The 16,323-nt window shown below is 39.5% G+C and overlaps 1 pseudogene; it reads left to right on the top strand.

The window, feature by feature from the left end:
* LOC139438007 (SH2B adapter protein 1 pseudogene) overlaps positions 1 to 15,864 on the top strand; it is a 40,641-nt pseudogene extending 24,777 nt beyond the window's left edge.
* Positions 15,865 to 16,323: the final 459 nt, after the last annotated feature.

The raw sequence follows: 16,323 nt of genomic DNA, 5'->3' as shown, positions 1-16,323 counted from the left end.
TGCTGCCATAACCCACTGAATGTACTTGGGGAGAGTATAAACTACAATGTGAACTATAATCCATAGTGGTGCAGCAGTGCTCCAAAATGTATTCACCAAGTGCAATGAATGTGCCATGATGATGAAAGAGGTTGTTGATTTGGGAAGAGTGGGGTGGGGTGGATTGTGGGGTATATGGTAATCTCTTATATTTTATAATGTAACATTTTTTTGTGATCTATGTATCTTTCAAAAAAACCCAAATAAGTAAAAGAAAGATTTTTTTTTTTAAAAAAGGAAAAGCTGGGAAATGAGATGTGCATAGGGAGCTTGAAGAAACTCTAACATATTCCTGGTAATCTAGGAGGTCACAAGCATGTATAGGACTGTTAACATGTTCATGAAGGACATGGAATGAAAGGTGCTGAGCTCTCACATCTGGCTAATCATGAAACTTTCCAGAAGCAGGAGGTGAAGGCTCAGGCAGAGTTGAAAAACTACCAGAAACAATTTTGAAAACTTACACAAATCTGCACATAAACTCTCTTGACAAAGACTGGGATACTTATTAATTCTAGTCTTTTCAAGAAATTGTGATCTTATAATTGGTTCACCACTAAGATAACAAGGAACAGACATCTTTAGCCACATATGACAAAGAATTCAGACTTTACAGAATTAGATCAGAGAAATAAAAAGCAGACAAACAACAACAAAACAAACACAACAACAAATCCTGGGGAATGGGAGGATCTAAATTCTGAAGTTTCCACAGTATAATATTCAAAAGTTCCATTTCTCAAAAAAAAGTACAAGGAATGCAATGAAACAAGAAATGTATGGTTCATACACAAGGGGGGAAAGATGACAATAGAAACTGTATCTGAGGAAGTCCAAATGTTGGGCTAACTATATGAAATGTAGTAAAATATGATCTACAATGTGTTAAGAAGTGTATACTCACAATAAAATGAAATTTTGAATTATTAAGTGACCAGAGATACAGCTCCTATGAACAATTTATGCTTACCAACTTTGTTGAATATTAATACAGGCACACCTCTACATGAATCCCTGATCTGTAGTTTCTGCTTTGTTCAAGGAGTCACAGCAACTGTCAACATTGATGAATATTGGATATTGGAAGTATGTGTTCCTATAGTTTTTAGTTGCTGATCCATGTATAGAATAGAGCACTTTGGGGCATGATGTACCTCCTTGGGAACTGCCCATTCCCCTAGAGGCAGGCATTGTTGTTCCAGGGGGAGCTGACAAATCATGAGTTGCATGACCACCCTGAGATCATACATTTGGTCTCTTATAAAAACAGGGGCCCCTTTGGCTGTTGGTTGAAGTGTCGCCAAGGAGGGGACATTCTGCCTGAGACTGTTTTTCCAAGTTGGACTCTGATGAGCCACCAAAGAGACTTCCCAGTATCAAAAAAGATCAGATGTGTTCTCCCTCAATATGGTGAATGTTTGTACATACTTTCATTCTTTCCTATGTCTCTAATTATTCCTACTGTGATTACCCAATTATATCAATAATTTTATATATCTTGAAACTCATTTAATTGAAAAATCTGCTTTTATATAGCATCTAGTGAAACATTTTGGTGTAGTTGGCAGGATCCAGGTACAATGACCTTATCAGAATGCTTCTGATGTGGCTGTGGGCTAATGAGTTCTAATGCTCCCAGGTAATGGAGGGAGCAGTGACAATGTGGCTGTGAGCTGATAGAATTAAACTACTGGAGGAGTTGAAAACCTTAGCACATTAATATTTTCTGTTTTGTTTTCATGCTAATTTTAACTGGGGCTGGATAGCCAAATGATAAAATTAGTGCTGTTAAAGTTTAGTAACTTTTTGAATTGAGCAACACTATGAAAGTAAGAAAAGAAAAATGCTAGCAGCTATTGTAAGTCTGCAAGTAAAAGTAGATCATAAAACTGAAAGCCTGTAATGTTTGTATAAACTGCAGAAAAGTTTGAATTCAATGTTACTTTGACAATGTTTTAAGTTTTAGTCAATTTTTATTTTAATCAGAATTTTGTCTAGGTGTTACAAAGAACTTTCAGTTTTCAATCAATAGCTTACTCCTGAACTTCGAGCCTAAGTGTACTCCTAAAGAGAAGTAATCCACAATATATGTGTTAAATGTCTGTCATAGAAACTGCTAAATTAGAGCTTAACTGCACTTATACTGCTCAAGAATTCCTAACTGGATGCTGATAACTAATAAAAAGTGTTTTGAATCTCTGGACTGATAATGTGATAGCCAGGTCCTGAGCCTCAACAGACTCCAGCACCTACAATCTGATTTATTGGACTTACCACACTCAGCTAAGATGGAGTTAAAGAAGGACAATCACCACACCATGGAGCCTAGAGTGATTACAACTGAAAATGGGAGGATGGCAGCCAACATCCATGTGGAATCTGAGCCTCCTCTCGACATAGAGGTGCAATGGACACAACCAATCCAATGTCCACATAGAAGAGGTGGCATTGGATTGGGAAAAGTGGACATGGTGGACGATGGGTATGGGGAAGGGCAGGAAGAGATGAGAGGTGTGGGCGTATTTGGGACGTGGAGCTGCCCTGGATGGCGCCTCGGGGGTGATCACCGGACATCGTGGATCCTCACAGGGCCCACTGGATGGAATGGAGGAGAGTAAGGGCCATGATGTGGACCATTGTCTATGAGGTGCAGAGGTGCCCAAAGATGTACTTACCAAATCCAATGGATGTGTCATGATGATGGGAACGAGTGTTGTTGGGGGGGGAGAGGGGGGGTGGGGGGGTGGGGTTGAATGGGACCTCACATATATATTTTTAATGTAATATTATTACAAAGTCAATAAAAAAAAAATCAAAAAATAAAAAGTGTTTCCAAGAACAAGCTTGCATATTATAGGTAACAAGGTGTCCAAAAGGGATCTTAAAAATAGTAAAATCAGACATTTGAAATGATGGAAGGCTTGGAAAAAGCCATACCAAAGAAGTAAGAATTAAGAGTCAAATTATGAGCTTTATGTTTCTGTTAGCATATCTCAACTCTTTTTATGTTTGTCTGTTTGTTCAGTGTCAGTGTTTAATCTGATACCACCAGATGATAATATTAAATTGATAAATGCAAATTCTTAAAAAAGCAATGTTCAAATGTTCAAGAAAAAAAATGTCTTTACCTAAATTGAAATGAATAGTTTATTTTTCTTCTCAGAGTGGGATGAGGAAGGTGAAACATAAATGGATATTATTCCTAGAAATTTAACAATGTTTTGACATAAGAGTAGATAAAAGTGTAATATTGTTAATCGTGGCTTTAATTTTTTTTTTATGCTATGTGTCACAGAAACAATTTCTTTGCCTGGAAATCAAAAGGCAGATGCTTTGGCTCATATTCATCTGATTCTCATCACCTCTGCTAAAGAACCAGCTGTATGGCTAAAGAAAGAAAGAAGCCATTGAAGGCTGCCAGGGGTGGTGCATAAGAGTAAATTATCATACATTAAAGTAATACCACTGTTTTATGCAGCAGTTCCAAAAATTGCTAGTTTGTTGCAAGAAATTAATATTGTCATGTCACTATCTTTTGTTTTAGAACTTGCTAAGGCTTTCTTTAGTATTTCCTTAGGCAAGTCAAGCCAGCCTGCATTTAGCTTCATGTGAGAAGGCCAAAGATGGATTTTGCAGTGCTTCCCCCAGGCTGTGTGCATAACCCAAGCATCTTTCCTGGCCTGGTGGCAAAAGAATTTAGTTGCATGGAAGAAACCTGTGGCTATAACCTTATTTTAGTATAGTGATGATATTATGTTAACCAGTAATTGTTTTTTTCATAATTAAAAAAAGCATCAGAGACAATGGTATCTTAAGAGCCTACAATAGGCAAACAATTGGGACAAGCTACAAAGTCCTGGCTGTCTATCAAATTCCTAAATGTTGTTTAGTTGAGTAAAACAAAGACTATACCCTATGCTGTAACAGATAAACTATAATGTTTTATCATATAAATAGAGTTTGCAATATTGTTGGGGTATTGAAAACCCTTCAACCCTCATTTAGCTCAAATATTAATATATTGAATGTGTTAATTTAAAAAAAATGTGCATGGAAAGAAGAAAACCCACAAGCAGGCTGCTTTTAAAACAATGGCATAAGCTTAAGCAGTAAGGGACGGGGGATCCTGACTTACCCTGTAAATTGGATGTGGCCAGCAACAATATTGGCTTTGGATGGGGTTTCTGGCAGAGGCAGCATTCTAAAAAATACCTTTTGGATTCGAGTCACAATTGTGGAAAGGGGCCAAAGTACAAGATAGCCCCTTAGGAAATCGACAATATACAACATGCCATGCCCCGTTGAAGACTGCCATTCCTATCCAGTGGTGGATTGCAGATAGTAAAAACAAGACTGGAACAATAGATTGTTATGTGTTGCTCTAGCAGTTTTATATGGTTATGAATTCCAAAAAAAAATATTGGATTGTTTGTAATCTGGTCTGTACCTGGGCTTGATTAAGTTATGATTAGGGCTTTGATTAGGTGACATCATTAGGGTGTTTACTTCCCATCACTTGGTGGGTGGGGACTCACAGATAAAAGAAATGGCAAAGGACAGAGTAGAGGGTTTTTGATGATGGAGTTTTGATGTTGGAGTTTGACACTGAAGCCTTAAGCTAGAGCCTTGGGAAGTAAACTCACAGAGGAAATAGAAGCAAGCCCCTGGAAGAGAGGAGTGCTGAGCTCAGGAAGAAGCAAGCCTTGGGAAGGAAGGAAACTTGAACCCAGAGAGAAGCAAGATCATGGAAGGGAGGAACCCAGGAAGCCTGAATCCTCACAGCCATTGGGAACCATCTTGCTCTAATGTGAAAATAGACTTTGGTGAGGGAAGTAACTTATGCTTTATGGCCTGGTATCAGTAAGCTCCTACTCAAAATAAATACCCTTTATAAAAACCAACCAATTTCTGTTATTTTGCATCAACACCCCTTTGGCTGACTAATACGGTTGCCCTCTGTGAGGAAAAGATCTGAAAAAGAACATCTATGATGTTCTTAGGGTTACAGCAGCAACAGGTAACTGTCATTTCCCTGACTGCTTCTCTAACATCTCTCTCAGGACTGTGGAGGCAGATGCCCTCATAACGATCCAGAGCCACACCATTGAGACCCAAGAAGCAGCAGTGACCACACAGGAAAACTGATATCATGGCTGTTTCCAGCTGCCTATTACTTACCAATAGCTTTTGGGCATCATCCACTAGTGTCCTTTGTGCTCACTCTGATGACTGTGACATCAGTCTCCTCCAGCCCTCAGAAGGGGCAAGGTATGCTTTCAGTACTGCAAATACTGCAACTGAACTCTTATAACCAGATTCTTACACCAATGGACTAAGTTTAAATTTAGGGCTGAGGGATAGGGCCACTGCTCCAGGTAAGCTACTAACAGCAGAACCAATGCAGCCATTGAGATTGTGAGTTAAAGAGCCAGTCGCTCCACAGCCCAAAAGGGGAAGAAATAATTTGTTTTTTTTTTCCTATGCCTCAAACTATACAAAATGGAGAATAATGAGGTAATTTTGATCATGGTACTCGTCTATGCAGCCTTACTGGCTGATAATCGTAAGCTCATAAAAAATAAAATCATTCAAAACTTTAAAAATGTCACCCAAGCCCTGCAACGTACAGCATCTCAGATTACAGATATTGGAACTTAAGCCCACAATCCTAGTAGTAATTGGCTTTCCATTCTAAGTTGAACCTGGAAGAAGGCATTAATAAGTATCGCTAGCACATTGTGCTGTATTATATTAAGTTGTTGTTTGATCACTTGGTGTTACTCATTCTGCTAACAATATAATTATTGAGAATTGAGAATTGTGTATTCATAAGCTTTCTAATCAATAGTGTCTGCTGTTTTACCCTAGAAATGTGAATGATTAACTTGTCCATTGTCCTTTTGAATGCTGTATTGCTGCTATGCAGGCAATACCCTCACCTAGTAACCAAAAAACAAATGTTTAGAAGGAATGAGTTACAAGACTTGGCACTTACATGTCCTGTTTGTATCTCCTGTAAAATTAAAGGCTGAAAACCTTCATAATCCTGTTCAGTGTACCAAGTATAGAATAGAACACTTTGGGGGATGAAGTCCCCCTCAGGAACATAGTTGTTCCACGGAGAGCTGACAAATCATGAGTGGCACAACCACCCTGAGATCATAAATTTGGTCTCTTATAAATGTGGGGCCCCTTTTGTCAGTTGAAGTCTCAACCTGGAGGAGTTGCTCTGCCTTGGACTGGTTTTCCAACTGGGACTCTGATCACCTGCCAAAGGGACAACCTAGTCTCATAGTCTCATAAAAAATCAGATGTTGAGTTTTCCCCCAATTTAGTGAGTGTTTGTATATACTTTCATTCTTTCCTGTATCTCTAATTACTTATTCTTTTTTGATTACCCGGTTATTATAACCATTTGCTATCAACTGAAATGCATTTAATTGAATAAAGCTGCTTTTATATAGCATTTAGGTTTTCTGCCTTTTCCTTCAAAACACTATCAAAGGCTTTATGGAAACAATTAAAAAGACATGCAAAGAGCTAAAAGAAACCATGTATAAAGACATAAAAGAGTCACCAAATAATGAATATCAAAGAAGAGATCAATATTATGAAAAAGAGCAAAATAGAATTTCCAGAGTTGAAAAAATAGCTATAAAAGAAAGTTCACTAGACAGACTCACCAGTAGATTTGAACAGGTAGAAGAAAGAATCAGGAAACATGAAGATGATAGGTTAATTAAGATTATCCAGTCAGAGAAACAAACAAACAGAATGAAGAAAATTGAACAGAGTCACAGGGACCCGTGGGGCACCATAAAGTGTACCGATATACATATAACAGAGGTCCCAGATACAGAAGAGAGTGAGAAAAGGGCAGAAGGAATATTTGAGAAAATGGCTGAATCTTTCTTAAATGTTAAGGAAAATATTAATCTGCACATCCAAGAAGCTCAATGAAGTTCAAGTAGGTTAAACTCGAAGAGGTGCACTACTAGAATGTGATAACCATACTGTCAAAAGCCAATGAAAAGAGACAATTTTGAAAGGGGTAAAAAAGAAGGCATTCATATATACAGCATGTTCAATAAAATTAACAACTGATTTCTGATCAGAATCTATGGGGGCCAAAAGGTAGTGGGATGATCTATTCAAAGGGCAGAATGAGAAAAACTGTCAACCAAGAATTACAAGTTCAGCAAAATTATCCTTTCAAGGTCATGGAATAATTAAGACATTCCCAAATACATAAAAACTGACAAGATTGTGACTAGCAAACCTGTCTTACAAGGTATACTAAAGGAAGTCCTTCAGGCTGAAATAAAAGGACTCTAGAGAGTAACTCAAATCTGCATGAAGAAATAAACATTGCTAGTATAAGTAGCTGTGTTGGTTTGAAGCTGTATGTACTCCTGAAAATATGTTCTTAAATTTAAGCCATTGCTGTGGGTGTGTACTCATTGTAAGCAGGATCTTTTGGAAAGAAGGATTCTAAGTTAAGATGTGACCCATTTAATTCAGGGTGGACTTTAATCCACTCACTGGAGTCCTTTACAAGAGAATGAATCTCAGACAAAGAGAGAGAAAGCCATTGACAAAAGAAGTTTGAAATTGAAAGAAATGAAACCCTCGAGAGAAGGAAGAGACAACTAGAAACTACCATGTGCCTTGCCATGTGACAGAGGAGTCCAGAATCACCAGCAGCCAGTCTTCAGGAAGAAAGCATTGTCTTGATGATGCCTAGATTTGGATATTTTCATGGTTTCAAAATTATAATCTTATAACCTAATGAATTCCCATAGCTCAACTAATGCATAGTATGATATCTGATTTCAGTAGCATAGCAAACAAGAAAAATAGCCACACAGGTAATTGTATATAACAATAAAATATACTTTTGGTTTGTAACTCTTTTCTCTCTTCTCTGATTTAAAACACAACTACATAAAGCAATAATTATAAATATGTGCTCTTATGGCCACAAAATGAATAAAAATATACCTTGTATGACAGTAACAGCCTGAAATATGGGAGGGAATATAGAAATATAGAGCAAATATTATATAAATTCTTCCTATTAAGTTAGTAATTTTCTGAACTATCTTGTTATTACTAAGTTGTTAATTGTATTCCACTGGAAAACCACTAAGATAAAAGTTTTAAAATGATCAAAATTTATGCTAACTAAAAGAGACACACTTTAAATTTAAAAACAAAACTAAAACTAAAAGTAAAAAAAATGGGGTATTAAATTTTTAAAAATGTAAATTACTTAAAATTTTTTTGATGTTTTGCCTTTCATCACTGTAATAACTCTTGTCCTGAATGTGGCATTTTCTTCCATTTCTTCCTGTTTCCTACTTTTTTTTCATTATGTCTTCAAAGAGGTTTTAGATCAAAGGAAAGCCACATACAGAATATAGGGGACTCTCATATACTCAACATCTTCCCCCTTTTTCCCCTTCCCTATTAATAAACTTTTTGCATGTGGAAGGTACATTTGTTACAACTGATACACAAATATTGAAACATAGCTAATAACCATGGTCAGTGGTTTACAGTATGGTTTACATTTTAGGCCATACACTTTTATAACACTTCCATTTCCCCCTAACTAATCCCCAAATAGTGGGGCTCATGAGTACTCTGGAGACACCCAGGTCCTACAATCATGACAGATAGCTCTAGTTTGATGCCTCGCTAGTGAGCCCTACTTTGGAGTTTGTGTTCCTAATTGTGACAGAGTTGGACTCAGATGAGACTTCCGTACACATGCTGCTTCTGTCCCTTTTATTTAAATCTGTCTTTGGCACTGGACTTGGTAAGTTTTTGTCCAAGAGACTTGAATCTCTGGGCTGTTTATGTGCCAGTTGGGCACTGAGCCTCAGTGGAGTTGCAACTGCTACTCTCTGGTTCATTGTACGCAACCACAACAAATAACAAGAAGGTAAAGTTGGACAACCAACATACCAAGGAACTGATACGGTCTACAGCTGCAAGCAAAAGAGTCCCATCATCAGTAATATGAGATCTAAACCTTCTCCAATTAGAGGTGGAGTGGACATCACCATCTGTATTAGTCAGCCAAAGGGATGCTGATGCATAATAACAGAAATTTGTTGGTATTTATAAAGGGTATTTATTTGGGGTAGGAGCTCACAGATACCAGGCCATAAAGCATAAGGTACTTCCCTCACCAAAATCTATTTTCATGTGTTGGAGCAAGATTGTTGCCAACAGCTAAGAGTTCAGGCTTCTTGGCATCCTCCCTTCTAGGGTCTTGCTTCTATCTGGGTTCAGGGTTCCTCTCTTCCCAGGGCTTACTTCTTCCTGGGCTCTGGATTCATCTTTTCCTGGGGCTTGCTTCTCTTTCCTCTGTGAGCTTACTACCCAGGGCTCCAGCTTAAGGCTTTAGTGTCAAACTCCAACATCAAAACGCCATCAAAAACCTTCAACTCTGTCCTTTGCCATGTCTTTTGTCTGTGAGTCCCCACTGTACAAGAGGTGAGGACCCAATACCCTAATTACATGACTCAATTAAAGCCCTAATCATAATTTAATCAAGCCCAGGTACAAACCAGATTATAAACATAATACAATATCTGTTTTCGGAACGCATAACTATATCAGACTACTACACTCCACCCTCTGAATTCCAGAAAGACATTACAATATTTGAAAAAAACTTAAATCAATAGCAATGTGAATACTAAATCATATCACAATCAATTTAAAGAAATACAGTTTTTCTTGGGGCAAAATTCTGTCCTCTATAGGAATCTGAAACTTACAAAGCAATTTATCCCTTTCCAGTATAGAAATGGAAAAAGTATAAACATTTCATTATAATAAGGAGAAATTGGGAGGAAAATGTGAGTCACAGGTTCTCTACAATACAATAAACCTGCAGGGCATCCTCCATTCAATTTCAAACTGAGAGACATTCTCAAAATGATGGTTTCTTGTCCTTGGGGACTTATGGGAACTCACCCTTTACACATGCTTGCCCAATGGCCATTTTCTGGTACGGCCCTCACTAAGAATCTGGGTGTCAACCAGGCTCCAGACCTCACCCTCCAAGAGTGTTAGGGTGATTGCCACACTTTACCAAAATTTTGAGTTATAGTCTTTTCCCCCCGAGTACAGTGATATGAAGACAATATTCCCCCTAACTTTTGGCATACAGATTCAACCCCCTCAGATCAATGAGTAGACCACCTGGCCTTCCCTAACCTTTGGCATACAGGCTCAACCCTCTCAGAACAACAAACTGACCAACGGGCCTTCCCTCATCCATTGGGGACAGGTCCACCCTTCTCAGATCTGTGGGGTACTGACCTTAACCATCATAATCCATGGGGAATGGACTCCATCCCCCTGGTGCAAATTCACCCTTTCTGTACTCATGGCAGGGGTTCCTCTCTTGGTCCAAGATGATGTCTTAATTCTAGATCTCAGCTTCCATTATTTTCCTCTTAAAGCTGTTTCTCCTTCAATCTCTCCTTTCCATGTCTTTTTAGTACAAGCTGACAGTGGTTTTGTTCATACAGTTCTCTCAAAAACATTGTTGGTTTAGCAAGCAAGGAGGGTTCCAAACCATCATACAGTAAGACTTTCCACAAGCCTTTCTGATATAACTGCATCTTCAATCCTGATTTAAAATTTCCAAGTTTAGTTAAGTCCTCCAATGGGGCATTTTCATCTGTGCGCTTGATTTCCAGAGGCTTGGAATTCCGAGAATCAGCTTCTGTTTTCTTTGTACCCAACGGTACAATCTTCAGTTTATTTCTCTCATATAGTATTTTGCTATAAGCTGCAACCAGAAGCCAAGCCACATTCTCTGGGTTTACTTTGTAAATTTCTTCAGCTAAATGCACAGGCTTGCCATTTTCAAATTTTGCCTTCCATAAAACAGGAGGCATTAATCTTGCTAAGTTCTCTGCAACTTGAAAACATGCATTGCCTCTCCTCCTGTTTCCAATAATAGTTTCACTGTTTACTTCTAAGACCTTATAAAAAGTCTCTTTACCATCCATATTGCTATCAACGGTCTCTTCAAAGCACTGTAGGTCTTTTCTTCCAAGCATCTCACAATTCCTCCAAAAAATACCCCTTACCATTTATAAAGCTGTTCCAGCATTTTGGTAGTTGCAAAAGCACTACCCCACTACCAGTACCAAATTCTGTATTAGCCAAAGTGTTGCTGATGCAAAATACCAGAAATTTATTGGTTTTTATAAAGGGTATTTATTTTGGGTAGGAGCTTACTGATACCAGACCATAGAGCATAAACTACTTCCCTCACCAAAGTCGATTTTCATGTGTTGGAGCAAGATGGCTGCCAATGGCTGCAAGGGTTCAGGCTTCCTGGGTTCCTCCCTTCTGGGGTCTTTCTTCTGTCTGGATTCAGGGTACCTCTCTTCCTGAGGCTTGCTTCCCTTTCCTCTGTGAGCTTACTTCCCAAGGCTCCAGGTTATGGCTTTAGTATCAAATTCCAACATTAAAACTCCAAAATCAAAAACCCTCAACTCTGTCCTTTGCCATGTCTTTTATCTGTGAGACCCCACCCCTTGGTGGGTGGTGACTCAACACCCTAATGACATGGCCCAATAAAATCCCTAATCATAACTTAATCATACCCAGGTACAGACCAGTTTACAAACATAATCCAATATCTGTTTTTGGAATTCATAATATATCAAACTGCTACACCATCCCAGAATCCTCAGGATTGGGGGATAAAATATAGACCAGTGTGGACTTACTGGTATTCTGCTACAGACTTACTGTGATTTTAAAAGTGGAAGAAATTATATAATTGATATGGGTAGAGTGGTCACTGGAGGTGACTGAAAGCAGGGAGAGTGAAAAAGAAGTGTAATACAGGGGCATTTGGGGGACTTGGATTTGATCTGAATGACATCAAAAAGATAGATACAGGCCATTATATATCCTTCAATAACCTACAGAATTGAGTGTGAGAGAGTGTAAAATACAATGTAAACTATAATCCATGCTGTGTGGCAGTGCTCCAAAATGGGTACATTCATTGCAATAAATTTACCACACTAATGAAAGAAGTTGTTAATGTGGGGAAAAGTGGGAGGTATGGGGAGTGAGGCATATGGCAGTATCTTATATATTTTATGTAACATTTTATGTAATCTGTGTCTTTTCAAAAAATATTTAAAAAAATAAATTAAACGTACATAAGTAGGAGGTAAAAAGATTAAGAAACATTAACCTTACCTACCATAACCAGAAGAGAGCTGGAGTGGCTAGACTAATATCAGACAGAATAGACTATAAGACAAATCTTGCTAGAAAGAAAGAAGGATATTTCATAATAACAGATCAATCCAAAAATAATATATAGTAATTGTAAATAAACATGGATCTTACAACAAAACCTCAAAATACAGACAGCAAAAACTTACAGAAATTAGGGGAGACATAGAAAGTTAAAAAATAGTAATTGTAGATTTCAACAGTCCACTTTTAATAATGGCACTTTCAATTAGGCAGAAGATAACAAAGAAGGAGAAAACATGAGCAACAATATAATCCAAATAGACTTAACAGACATCTAGAGACCACTGCAACAAACAAGATAATATACATTTTTCTCAAGTGACTATGGAACATTCTTGGGAATAGATTGAATTTTAGGTTATAAAACTAGTCTCAGTAAATTTTAAATGTTTGAAGTCATATGAACTAAGCACTTCAATGAAAATGGGTTGAAATTAGAAACTAACAGAAGGAAATTTGAAGAATTATCAAGTGTGTGGTAATTTAAAAACACTCCTAAATAAATAACTCAAAGAAGAAATCACTAGGGAAGTTAGATAACTCTTAAAAATGAGTGAAGAAGCAGCATATCAAAATTTATGGGATGGAGTGATATCCATGCTTAGAGGGATATTTTATGCTCTAAACAACCACATTGAGAAGGAAACATTGCAAATTGTTAAACTAATTTTACAACTTAAGAAACATGAGAAAGAAGATCAAACTAAACCCAAAGCAAATCAAATAAAAAAGGAAATAATAAATTTCTAAAAAGAAAAAAGTGAGATAAAGTATTGAGAATCAAAATGTTCTTAGGATTATGAAATTGACAAAATTTTAGTTATAATTATCAAGGAACAAAGAAAGAAGACTCAAATTAATGTTGATAATCTTTTCATGTACTGATGGGCCTTTTGTATTTCTTCTTTGAAGAAAGGTCTATTGAGATACTGTACCCAGTTTTTAAATAGGCTATTTATATTACATATAGTCATTGATCCGTTTTGAGTTAAGTTTTGTATGTGGGGTGAGGTAGGGGCCCTACATAATTCTTTTTTTTATAGAAATCTAGTTTTCCCAACATAATTTTCTGACAAAGTATACTTCCCCACTGAATTGATTTGGAAACCATGCTAAGGCTCAATTGGCTATAAATGGATGGATTTATTTCTAAACTCTCAATTATATTACCCAGTCTATATGTCTATCCCTATGTGAGTACAACAGCATTTTTATTATTGTAGCTTTGTAGCATGTTTTGAAATCTTGGGATGTATGAATCCTCATATTTGTTCTTTGAAAGACTGTTTTGACTATTTGGGGCCTTTTGCAATTCCATATGGATTTGAGAATAGGCTTTTAATTTCTTCAAAAGCAGCTGCTATGATTTTTAAAGGGACTATATGGAATCTATAAAGTGATTTTAGTATAATTCAACATCTTATGATTTACTTATATCTTATTTAACTTGTCACAGCAATGTTTTGTAGTTTTGACCTTTATTTTTAGATATTTTCCTCTTCTTGTTGATATTGTAAGTGGAAATGATTCCTTTAATTCGTTTTTTAGGTATGTTCATTTCTCTTGTACAGAAAAACAGCTGATTTTTATGCATTGAGTTAAATTTGTCTTTATTTTTTTAATATTACATTAAAAAAAATATGACATACTGATATACCCACCCCCACTCTGCTCACTGCACTCATCCCATAACAACAACCTCCTCCATAATCATGGGACATTCATTGTGCTTGGTGAATACATCTCTGAGCACTCCTGCATCACATGGTCAATGGTCCATATTGTAGTTTACACTCACCCCAGTATACCCAGTGGGCCATGGGAGGATATACAATGTCCGGTAACTGTCCCTGCAGTATCACCCAAGACAGTTTCAAGTCCTGAAAATGCCCCCACATCACATATCTTCTTCCCACTCCCAAACCTCAGCAGCTACCATGGCCACTTTCTTCAAATCAATACTACAATTTCTTCAATTACTAATCACAATAGTTCATGAATAGAATATCAGTAAGTGCACTCTAATCAATACCCTATTCCTCCATCCTGTGGACCCTGGAATGGTTATGTCCACTCCACATCTATATCAAGAGGGGACTTAGATTCCACATGGATGCTGGATGCAATTCTCCTGCTTTCAGGTGTAGGCACTCTTGGCTCTCTGGTGTGGTGGTTAACCTTCTTCACCTCCATGTTAGCTGAGTAGGGTAAGTCCAATAAACCAGAGTGTAGGAGTTGCTAGTCTGTTGAGGCTCAGGGCCTGGCTATCAAATGGACAGTCCAGTGTGGCTGAGCGTGAGGATTTCAACCTTGCTCAGGCCCAAGAGTCGGGGGGGGCTTGCTCCTGCCGAACCACCGGCAGGTCGTGCCCCAAGAGGGAGCACCAGTTCTCCAGGCGTGGGGGACACGCGGTTGGGGAAAAACCACGGAGACCGCTTGAGTGCAAGAACAGGTGTGCTTTATTACGGAAGTACACTTAGCTATATAGGGTTGGGTAGAGGGAGGGGTGTAATGAAGGGAGGGCTGGCTAAGGGGCGGCTGTGGATAGGCTGAAGTTGATGAATAGACCTGAGGTAAGCAGTTACTGGGGATGAGGGCAGATTGTAGGTTGGCAATATGGGCGGGACTGGCGGGAAGGGCGGCGGGGGCTGAAAGGGGAGGAGGGGTGGAGAGAGGCGGTAACAATTGCTCCTTTTGTTTTAAAAGGAAATAGAAGCAACAAGTTTTGGCGCGCACGGTGGGTGTGAATGGCTCGGCGTGCGCAGCAACAAAGACAAGGATTATGAGGAGGAGGAGGAGGAAAAGGAGGTTATAGGGACGGGCACTGGGATAAGACGAGGGGTGGGGGGGGAGACCACGAGGACCGGCTGGTCGTGAGAGGACAACATAGCATCTGGCCAGGACGCATGTGCCCACCATTAGGGTCGGCGCACGCCGGCGCCTGGCGCGCGCCGAGCCTTGCCAGCGAAACGGGCCTGTGATGCCCCTGTACCCCTCGCCCGAGGGGGAGGAGTAGTTGGGGAGAAGTAAGGAGAGGAAGACAAGAAGCTATAGGCATGAGGTCTGGAGTAGGTGGCGTGGACGGAAGGGGCGTGGTGGACGGCTGCGGGGGGACTCAGCGGTGGCGAGGCGTTGGTAGTGGACTTGTACAAAGGAGCTGAACACTGCATTGGCTTGGTCTTTGGCAAGGCGGACTATCCTCCTGATGGCCCAGGGGCCCACGGTGAGGGCTAAAAGGATAATGATAAGGGGGCCTAGGAAGGGGAGCAGGTATGGGAGAAGAGAGTGAAAGAGTGTAGAGGAGTAGCTCGCGTTGTCGCGTTCTCTTTGGCGTCGCTCCAGGCCTTCGCGGACTTTTTGTAGGCTATCTTCTGCGAGGCCGGTGGTATTGGCGTATACACAACATTCTTCCCCAAGGGCGGCGCAGAGCCCCCCTTCTTTGAGCAGGAGGAGGTCAAGGCCACGACGGTTCTGGAGAACGACCTCAGAGAGAGAGTTAAGGGAGTTTTTTAGATGCTCAACTGCTTCTTGGAGATAGGTAATATCTTGATTGACCGCCTGCCGGAGGGAGGAGAGGGAGGCGGATTGCGTAGCAAGGGCGGCGATCCCTGTGCCTGCTCCAGCGAGACCTAAAAGGGTGGCGACGGTAAGGACAGCAGTAACAGGCTCCCTTTTTTGAAAGTGGGAAGAGAGGTGGCGGGTGTGAAGAGAGAGAAAGAATTCATCATCTCCATGGAAAAGGACTCATGGGGCGAGGAAAATAAGCAGACAGGTTTCATTAGTGGCGTTGAGGGTGGCGACGTTGAGACAGGGGGTTAATCCCATGGAGGTACAAAGCCACTGGGAGGTGTTATGGGGGATCAAGAATTTGGCGGAAGCGCTAGGAGAGGAGTAGTTAGAGCAGGCATGCATAAGGGGATGGGAACCTTGGCGGGTATGAACGCAGCGCCCTGTGGAGGAAACAGATTGGAA

Source organism: Dasypus novemcinctus, chromosome X (genome assembly GCF_030445035.2).
Source record: "Dasypus novemcinctus isolate mDasNov1 chromosome X, mDasNov1.1.hap2, whole genome shotgun sequence".
NCBI classification, from domain to species: domain Eukaryota; kingdom Metazoa; phylum Chordata; class Mammalia; order Cingulata; family Dasypodidae; genus Dasypus; species Dasypus novemcinctus.
This window is presented reverse-complemented; position numbering and strand designations above follow the sequence as displayed.